The sequence below is a fragment of the Arvicanthis niloticus genome, chromosome 15 (genome assembly GCF_011762505.2).
Source record: "Arvicanthis niloticus isolate mArvNil1 chromosome 15, mArvNil1.pat.X, whole genome shotgun sequence".
NCBI lineage: Eukaryota > Metazoa > Chordata > Mammalia > Rodentia > Muridae > Arvicanthis > Arvicanthis niloticus.
The window spans coordinates 11616682-11626232 of record NC_047672.1 but is presented as its reverse complement, the minus strand read 5'-3'; the positions used below and the strand labels follow the sequence as shown (position 1 = coordinate 11626232).

The following is a 9551-nucleotide window of genomic DNA, read 5'->3' as shown; positions in this document are numbered from 1 at the left end:
TCAGCACGCTATGCTAGGATTACAAGAGTGTGCCATCATGCTGGCCACTATATTTATTTATTCATTTTATGTATAGTTATTTATTTTAGGACAGTCTCTGAAAGTGCCTTGAACTCATAATTGGCTTGCATCAGCCTCCTGAACAGCTGAGATTATAGAAATACACCTCTACTTGCAGTGCACATATGTAGTTTTTATTTGTTTCTGTATTCACTTTTATTTTATTTTTGTGACAGGGTCTCACTATGGAGCCCTGGCTATTCTGGACCTTACTGTGTGGATCGGACTGGCCTCTGCCTCCCAAGTGCAGGAATTAAAGGTGAGTGCTGCTATGCCAAGCTATGCATATGTTTTAAAAAGGAAAATGAAAACTACAGAAAAAGGAATTTTATGTACTCTAAAGAAACCTTTATTTTATTGTTCTAAAAATTAAAGACAATTCCTTTATTTGGGTTTTTCAGTTGAATTTGCCAATTCGAATTTAATTTGAATTTATTTGATTTTTTTTTTTTTTTTTTTTTTGTCTTTTCTTTGGTTTTATGGTGCTAGTAATCAATCTTAGGGCCTTTCATACATTAGCCAAAGGCTCTGGCCCTGAGCCATTATATCCCCGGGTTCATTACATTTTCTTATTTCTTAATATTCAATTTACTATTATTTATTTATTTATTTATTTATTTATTTATTTATTTATTGTTTTTTTGAGACAGGGTTTCTCTGTGTAGTTCTGGCTATCCTGGAACTCACTTTGTAGACCAGGCTGGCCTCGAACTCAGAAATCCACCTGTCTCTGCCTCCCAAGTGCTGGGATTAAAGGCGTGCGCCACCACCGCCCGGCGAATATTCAATTTATTAACTACTCTATTTACAATCCTTATAAGACACACACCCTTCTTTGCATGCTTTTTCTATAGCTTTTCAAATCCTGTTAGTGTTTCAAATGCCTGTACGGCTGTGAACCATGGACTTTCTGCCCTATAGATTTCCACCTTCCCAGTACTGTGGATAGCAGACCAGTACCACTCCTGACTAAGTTCTTTTTTTGGGAGGGGGAGCGAAGGGACAGAGGGTGACAAGATGGCTCGTGTGTAAAAATCACTTAGTGTGAAAGTTCAAGGACAAAGTTTAATTCCTGGAAAACACAGAAAGATGGAAGGAAAGAATCAGCTCCACAAAGTCGTCCTCTGACCTCCATTTACTACATGCCTATACACACACACACACAGACACACACACAACTTGCACACAACACACACAGACACACACACAGGCACACACATAGACACATACACACAAACACACACACAACACACACAGACACACACACAACACACACACACACAACACACACACACAGACACATACCACACATACAACTTGCACACAACACACACACAGACACATACACACAGACACACACACAACACACACAGACACAGACACAGACACATACTACACACACAACTTGCACATAACACACACACACACACACACACACACACACGATAAAATGCAACAAAACCCAAACAACCCACAGGGTAGATGGTACACAATAGGTCAGGACAACCGCTTAGAAACTCTTCAAACCAAGTAAGATGATGCATGTCTTTAATCCTAGCACTACAAGATTAGCAGGCAGATCTTGAGGCCAGCCTGGTTTACATAGCAAGGTCCAGGCCAGCCAAAGTGAAACAGTGAGACTCTGTTTCAAAATACCAAGACAAAATAAAATTAATATCTAAATAAATTAATTTTAAAAATGAATTCTTCAAAGTTAAACTACCCAAGAAATATTGTGGGCTGCCCAGTAAATTACTTCTTACTAGTTTTTAAATAGTGCTACAACCCCTTAGTCACTATTTGGAATTTCAAAAAGCATCAAAAATAACATATTCTCTTAAATTTTGTGACAACATGTGTTCTGACCTGACTCATTTCTTATCAAACTTGACCTCACCTAATCTAAAAAAAAAAAAAAATCTGCTTTGAACTAAAGAGATATGGCTGTGCGTTTATGTATTATTAGCATAATAGTCATGCTTTTTTCTCCTAAAAAATAAAAATTAATGTGATTATGGGTTGCTGCTCCAGATCCCATGGAATGTCATGTAACATAAAAATATACCTGTCTAAACTCCAAAACATTCTGAGGTCCACCTGGCAGATATTCTGTATTTCACTTCTTACAGACTGTCTTAAAAGTCCATTTAAGTATCAAGAGGATATGTACTTATTTTAGGGGGAGAATATGGTCTAGAAACCCAAGGAACCATCATTACAAGTAATGAAGCAAGGTGAAAATCCAAATAAAGATTTTCATTGAAAAAAATGTGATCCAAAACCCCAGGAACTATTACAAATAAAAAAACAAAGATACCTGCAGAAAATTCATGTTTCAACTATTGTTTGTGCTAGAGTATTGTTTTTCTGATTTCATTAACTGAATTAACTTACAATTCACAATTTGGAATTTATTCTCACTAGCATATATGTATTTTAACTATGTATAACTATCATTCTTTTCATAGTGCAGATATGGGAAAATATCCTGGGATGGATGGATGGATAGATAGATAGATAGATAGATAGATAGATAGATAGATAGATAGATGCCTCAAGGACATTTAACCACAAAGGGCCATTCTGTTGCTCAGGAGGCACAGCTACCAAAATGCAGGGGCAGGGATTCTGTTTTCCTTACTTCATTCAGAACTCTTTTTTTTGTTTTGTTTTGTTTTTTGAGACAGCCCTGGCTGTCCTTGAACTCACTCCATAGACCAGGCTGGCCTCGAACTCAGAAATCTGCCTCGCAAGTGCTGGGATTAAAGGCATGCGCCACCACAGCCCGGCTCATACAGAACTCTTTATTGAGATTACTCAAGATCCCATGATTGGTCTCATGGCTGGCTGTGAGTTAAGACATTCTACTGCCCCAGGGTGATGACAGTCTGTTAATTTTTAATTTATTTATTCACTTTACATCCCAATATCAGCCCTGCTCTTCTCCCAGTCCCCTCTGCAGCTCCTCCCTTCATTCCCCCTCCCCTTCTTCTCTGAGAAAGGAGACCTCCCCAATAACAAACCACCCCTTTAGACACACACACACATATCAGTCATTGCAGGACTAAGCAAACACTCTCTCACTGAGGCCAGACAAGGCGTCCCAGTTAGGGAAACTGGATCCACTGACAGACAACAAATTTGGAGACAGCCCCTGCTCCAGTTGTTGGAGGACCAGCATAAAAACCAAGCTACACCTGGGCAGTGGTGGTGCACCCTTTAATCCCAGCACTTGGGAGACAGAAGCAGGCAGATTTCTGAGTTCGTGGCCAGCTTGAGTTCCAGGACAGCCAGGGCTACACAGATAAACCCTGTCTCGATAAACCAAAAAAAAAAAAAAAAAAAGTGTCTGAAACCTCAAAAGATCTCAGTTTCATTACATTATTATTAACATTGTGGTTTTGCGACACGTTTTCCCTTGTGGGTTTTTTTTTTTTTTTTTTTTTTTTTTTTTTTTTTTTTTTTTAGAGCAACTTAGGAAGAAATACCTAGGAAGGAAGACTTGGTTAATCATGATATGGAAGTGAAAATAATTTAAATTTCTAAAATTACTTTTGGCTTATATACCATACTTTTCCCTGTTAGATGTCCAGTTTGAATTGGAACTTCATGAAAGCAAGTGTATTTTATTCAAATCCATCATATTCCTGTCTTGGAATATTAATTACCTTACCTCATGAATATACTACCCATCTTATTCATAAATATTTCTTTAAAACCACAATGCTGAACCTAACTTTTGCTTCAACTGCCTATGTCTCTCAACAGTAATTTTTTCCTTTTGAAGAATCAGAATGAAGAGATCCCTATATTAAAAAATAAAATAAAAAAACACCCAACTTAAAAAATTTCAATACATAAGGAACAAATCAATCAGTAAATATTAAGTAAGAACCTGTCTTATGGAGGCCAGTGTGGATTTGAATTGTGTGGAAAATGAAAGAACTTGACATCAGAGTTGTTGTTGGTTTTTTTTTTTGTTTTTGTTTTTGTTGTTTTTTGAGACAGGGTTTCTCTGGCTGTCCTGGAACTCACTCTGTAGACCAGGCTGGCCTCGAAATCAGAAATTCGCCTGCCTCTGCCTCCCAAGTGCTGGGATTAAAGGCGTGCACCACTACTGCCCGGCGTATATTATTGTTTTAATGTTTAACGTAATGTAATGCTTTCTTCGCTGGTGATACGGTAAATGTCATTAGTTTCATAGCAACACGGGAATATGATAGTTCAATTCCTGATAGCTAAGAGTTCTTGGGGCTTCTCTCTATATTGAAACAGATGTATTAGCTTAGACTGATATTTAAGACCCAAGTTGCCTCTCCCCGCTGGCAATTCAGTTACTTTGTTTCAAACGGACTGTGTTTTGAGGTAATTAATCACTGAGCGAAAGCCGCAGAGGACGGGATGTCAGGGAAACCACTAAAGAACTCGCCACAGCTAGCGAGTGGGGCGTGTTGCCACGGAGCATGCGCAGACGCAGAAGCGGAAGAGAGTCTTCCCAGGGCGGAAGTGACGCGCCGCCAGCTCTCCGCTTTGAGGAGGTGAAGCCGGTCTGCGTTGAGAGGAGGTGGTGGCAGCGGCTGACCTCCGGAGCGCGGCGTAACGTGCCGGGCTGAGGCCCTGACGGGTAAGTCTTGCGGGCGGGCCGCGTGCTTTCGAGGTAACCGGCGCTCGTGCTCCGTCTCGGTCCTGGAACCTGGGCCTGGCGAGTGTTGGGAACCGTCTCCGTGGTGACGAAGCTCTCCTTCCCAAGGACAAGCTTCTCCCGGGCCGCGATTGTGACGTGTTCTGGATTTGGGTTGACCGTGGAGTGGGAAGCGTGGCGGGAGCGGGCGCGCTAGGCCGCGGGTGGCCCGGGGATCTAACAGGCAGGGGACTGGTGGCGGGCGCGCTAGGCCGCGACGAGCGGTGGAGGACCCAGCCGGGGACAAGTCGGATTGTTTTGGTTTGAGTCTCTGGAGGAAGAGGCGGGGACTCCTTGTGTCGCCCGGTTTTGCTGTTTACCTGTTTTGGCCAGATCTCCGGCTTCACCTGGGCTGAGAGATTAGTTAAGTCTTGCTGTTTGGAAATCAGCCCTCCCCCTGGTGCTCGGAGAAAGCTTTAAGAAATCTTGGGGAGGATCACTTGGCTCTTTGGTCGTCCGGACTTGATTTCACGACTCCGCCTTCCTCGCCTCACCCACCGCTGACTCTCTCCGGTGTTTGGACCCGTCAGATGGTGCGAGACGTGCTCGGGCTGGCGCTCCTCGCCCGAAAACTGTACTGTTAGAACTTAGCTGGGGTGGACGCTTGTATTTCTCTCTTGAGAAATATGAAGTACAATTTGTTCCTGAAAGTTTTGTTGGAAAACGTTGTGGCGTTTGACTATGATAGATTTTCGGCTTTATCCTTACGTTGGTATGTTAGAAATTTTGATGTGAAGTTATTATTTGTCGCTGTTTTATGCCAGTGGTAAAAATTCACGATCAGGACACGAACAAATACTAATTAAAATTTTAGTGTTCAATTCAAGAACGTTCGGAAATAATTATTTGAATAATATTCGTTAAAAGTGGGCTTGGGCCGGGCAGTAGTGGCCCACGCCTTTAATCCCAGCACTTGGGAGGCAGAGGCAGGCGGATTTCTGAGTTCGAGGCCAGCCTGGTCTACAGAGTGAGTTCCAGGACAGCCTGGGCTACACAGAGAAACCCTGTCTCGAAGAAAACAAACAAACAAACAAAAAAGTGAGCTTGTGATCTATAAGGTACTCTCTAAGTGTGAAGAGGCTGAGGCCAAGGACTCGCCTTCATTCTGTTCTTCTCAGGGGTAAATTGGACCTTTCTATGCCCCTTTGGAATGTTAGGCTTAATAAGGCAGACACCCTGAACTTATCTTAGATTTCTGCAAGAATATATTTGTCTCTGCTAGGAATGACTGGTTAACCACCTCCCTCTCATCCTCGTTATTTGTTAAAATTTAAATACAGTTGTATTGTACTACTTGTTTTCAAGTTATTACATACCATTTGCTCTTAGGATCGCTGTCACGTATGTAAAATTTAAGTATTGAATACCCTTTTAAGGACAAAAATAACATCTTGGCATTATAAGTTGTAACTTTTAAAGGATGCTGTTTTTTAAAAAAGATATTTAGATTTTGTGTGTATGAGTGTTTTGCCTGCATTTATGTATGTGTACCAATGTATGCCTTAAGTCAGAAGAGGGTGTCAGATCCCCTGAAACTAGAGTGATGGACCACCATGTAGGTGCTGTGAACCCAACTTAGGTCCTCAGTAAGAGCCATAAGTACTCTTAATTACTGAGTCATTTCTCCATCCCCTAGGATGCTGAGTTTTTATATGCAGTTTTAACTACATATTTATATTTCCTTGGAAGAATTACCTTACCTGTAAAATTAATAATTTTTACTTATTTATTGGCCGGGCCTCACTATGTTGTAGCTCTTGCTGTCCTGGAGCTCTGCATGTAAACCAGGCTGGCATCTACCTGCCTTCTGAGTGTTGGTATTGGAGTGCTTACAACCAAGCCCTGCTTCACCTGTGAAGTTTATTGGTGTATTTCTTTTGGAATGGTTGTTAGTATGTAAACTTTGGGCTTTATGCACTTGTAGCTCTCAAGTTTACATTGTTCTAAATAAGCCTTAAGAGAAATTACAAATTTCCTATCTTCTAACTAATACTTGTGGGCCAAAAACATAATATTTATTTATTTATTTATATTTAAAATTTTTCTTTTACAAATGAACTTATTTAAAAAAATACAGAAAGTAAGTTAAATCAGACCTGGAATTCTAGCACTTAAGAGCTGAGGCAGGGAGAAGTATCATGAGCTTGAGGCCAGCCTCAACTAGAGTCTCTCTCAAAAGAGAAAAAAACAGGTGGTCAGAATACAGGAATACGCAGCTGCTAGGCTAGTGGAGACAGAGACGTCTTCAGGAGTGCAGATAACAAGTGTCTGTTTCTGCTTCCTGGAAAGTTGGCTGACAATATCTTTCTGAGACTATTGTATTCTACAAACTATGCAGAAGACTTAAGAGTAAATAGGGAATTTATTGAGTATCAGGCTATTTTTTATTCTCCTTCACATGTTTCTGTCATTTAGGATTTAAGTTTAGAGAAATTGCGCGCGCGCGCGCACACACACACACACACACACACACACACACACACACACACTTCTTTTTTTTCCCAGGGAGGTGCTTTGTATGTAGCCTTGGCTGGTGTGGAACTTACTGTGTAGATCAGGCCACCTCACAGTCACAGGGATCTACCTACCTCTATTTCCCACGTGCTGGAAATAGGCCCCTATTTTTGTAACTGAAGATTTTTAAAAACATTGGCTGTCAACCACTATCTTAATTATGGTACTTTGCAAGGGCACAAAGTGTTCATGCAGTGTTTTCTATTGGAGTAAGTTAGACACAGGGTTTTTGTTACTAGCTTGCTTTTTTATTTACTTTTATTGACTTTTATTTTTGAAATTCCTGATCGCACACAAAGGAAACAAGAACAATGAAATTAAAATTTTTGCTGCTTTTTCATTATCCCCTCCCTTCCTCCCAACACATTGTTTTTTCTTTTGGAGTTTTTAAAGCGATTGCTAGAAATTAAGCCCTTTTACCTATGTTTTGTAGCTAACTGATGAAGATTTAAAAAATAAAATGTATCACCCAGCTCTTTTGAAGCTTAATTGGTAGGATAGATGAAATACTTAAAATTTAAAGTGTCATTTAGTTTCATGTAGAGCCACTGGAAGAGATAGTGCCACAAAAGATTGCTCCACTTGGGGCTAGTAAGAGCCCAAGAGTGGGAAGTAAAGATGGCATGGAAAGAATGCTTCCTTTGTAGTTTTAGACATTTGCCTAGCTAATGCCTGCTGTCTCCTTATTCATCTTGTCTTTGGATATTATTGAATTGTAGGGATAATTAAATTGGGTTTTAGTGCAAAGATGTCAGGTCAGTGGTTCTCAGTCTTCCTAATCTGAGACCCTTTATTACAGTTCCTCATGTAGTGACCCTCAACCATAAAATTATTGTTGCTGCTACTTCATAACTGAAATTTTGCTACTGTTATAATTGTAATGTAAATATCTGTGGTTTTGGATGATCTTAGGCAACACCTGTGAAAGGTTCATTTGACCTGGAAAGGAGCTGAGACTCATAGGTTGAGAATTGCTGTCATAGAGTGTAGTTTACAGCCTGACACACATAAAGAAGAATTCTACTGGTATTATAACTTTGAGACTGTAACAGGAAGGACTCACTGTAGCATTTCAGACATTGGTGTCTAGACATATGTCAGGCCCTTCAATTAGTAACTGGAAATTTTTAATTTTTAATTTACCTTTCTCTTCACAACTTACTGCACTTGTTTCTGTAGAAATGCCTTAGAGACAAGGAAGCAGAGTCTGGCATGGTGAAGCTGCCTGACTGTATTTCCTCTTTCCAACTAAGCAGGGCTTGTTCTCTGGATGTCAGTTCCAGGCATTGCCACGTAGTGACGCAGTGACTTTGCACATGGCTTCCCTTCTAGGCTTTGCACTTTGGCATTCTCAGTGAAGGCGGATGTTTTTAGTAGCTTTCCCGTCATTTCAGTGTATTATCTGTGGGAAGAGTGAAGCAGAGTTACTATGTGGGAGGCAGAATTTTTTTTTCTAACTTAAAATTGATCATTCAGGTTGATTTCTTCCTGTTAACTTTTTAAAATTAGAAGCTATATTTTTATAAAAGTAAAAAAAAACAAAACAAAATTGTGGGTGTGAATGTGTGTGGTGAGTGTGTGTGCGTGCGTGCATGCGTGCGTGCGTGTGTGTGTGTGTGTGTGTGTGCTGGTGTGTGTGTGCGGGGTGTGTGTGTGTGTGTGTGCATGTGTGCGGGGGTGTGTAAGCCAGGGGTGGTGGTTACTTCTTTCTGTGGCTCTCTACCGTATTTACTTATTTTAAAGATGGTCTGTCATTGAACCTGGAGTTTGCTGAGTTAGCGGGACGAGCTGGCTAGTGAGTCCCTAGGATCTGCTTGTTTTTGTTCCAAAGCTCTGGGGCTTATAAGTAAGTGCCTGGGGATACAAACCCAGGTGCTGATGACTGCAAAAGCAGGTACTTTACCCAGCAAGCCATCTAGCTCTCCAGTCTCCTTGTTTGTTGTTTTTGTTTTTTTGTTTTGTTTTTTATTTATTTATTTTTTTTGTGGAGGGTCAGGGTGGAGGTCTTACAGCCTAGGCTTGGCCTTCAAATCTCTGTGTAGCTTGAACATTGACCTCAAACTCTGGATTCTTTTGTTTCTAAGTTCTTAGATTGTAATTGTGGGCCACCATGCCTGGCTTGGCCACAGATTCTTACTTTTGTGATATGAACATCATGCATATATAAAGTCTCTGTATGTGTGTACACACACACACACACACACACACACACACACACACATTTATTGTTGTTGTTAAACCTTGAGTTGGATGGTGTTTCAAAGTATGTGCCTCCCCTCTAGCTTCTGGATAGACT

General features: G+C 40.7%; 1 protein-coding gene across 3 annotated transcripts in view; it reads left to right on the top strand.

Annotated features, from left to right (window-relative positions):
• The first annotated feature begins 251 nt into the window (after positions 1-251).
• The window catches only part of Tax1bp1 (Tax1 binding protein 1), a 58522-nt gene continuing 49222 nt past the window's right edge, over positions 252-9551 (top strand). Inside the window, exon 1 of one of the 3 annotated variants that reach the window (XM_076913328.1) lies at positions 252-319. The gene's annotated coding sequence lies outside the window, so the exon portion shown is untranslated. Of the gene's footprint in view, positions 320-4546; positions 4685-4737; positions 5454-9551 lie in introns of those variants that run through there. The other 2 variants (XM_034518805.2, XM_076913327.1) reach the window with 2 other exon arrangements.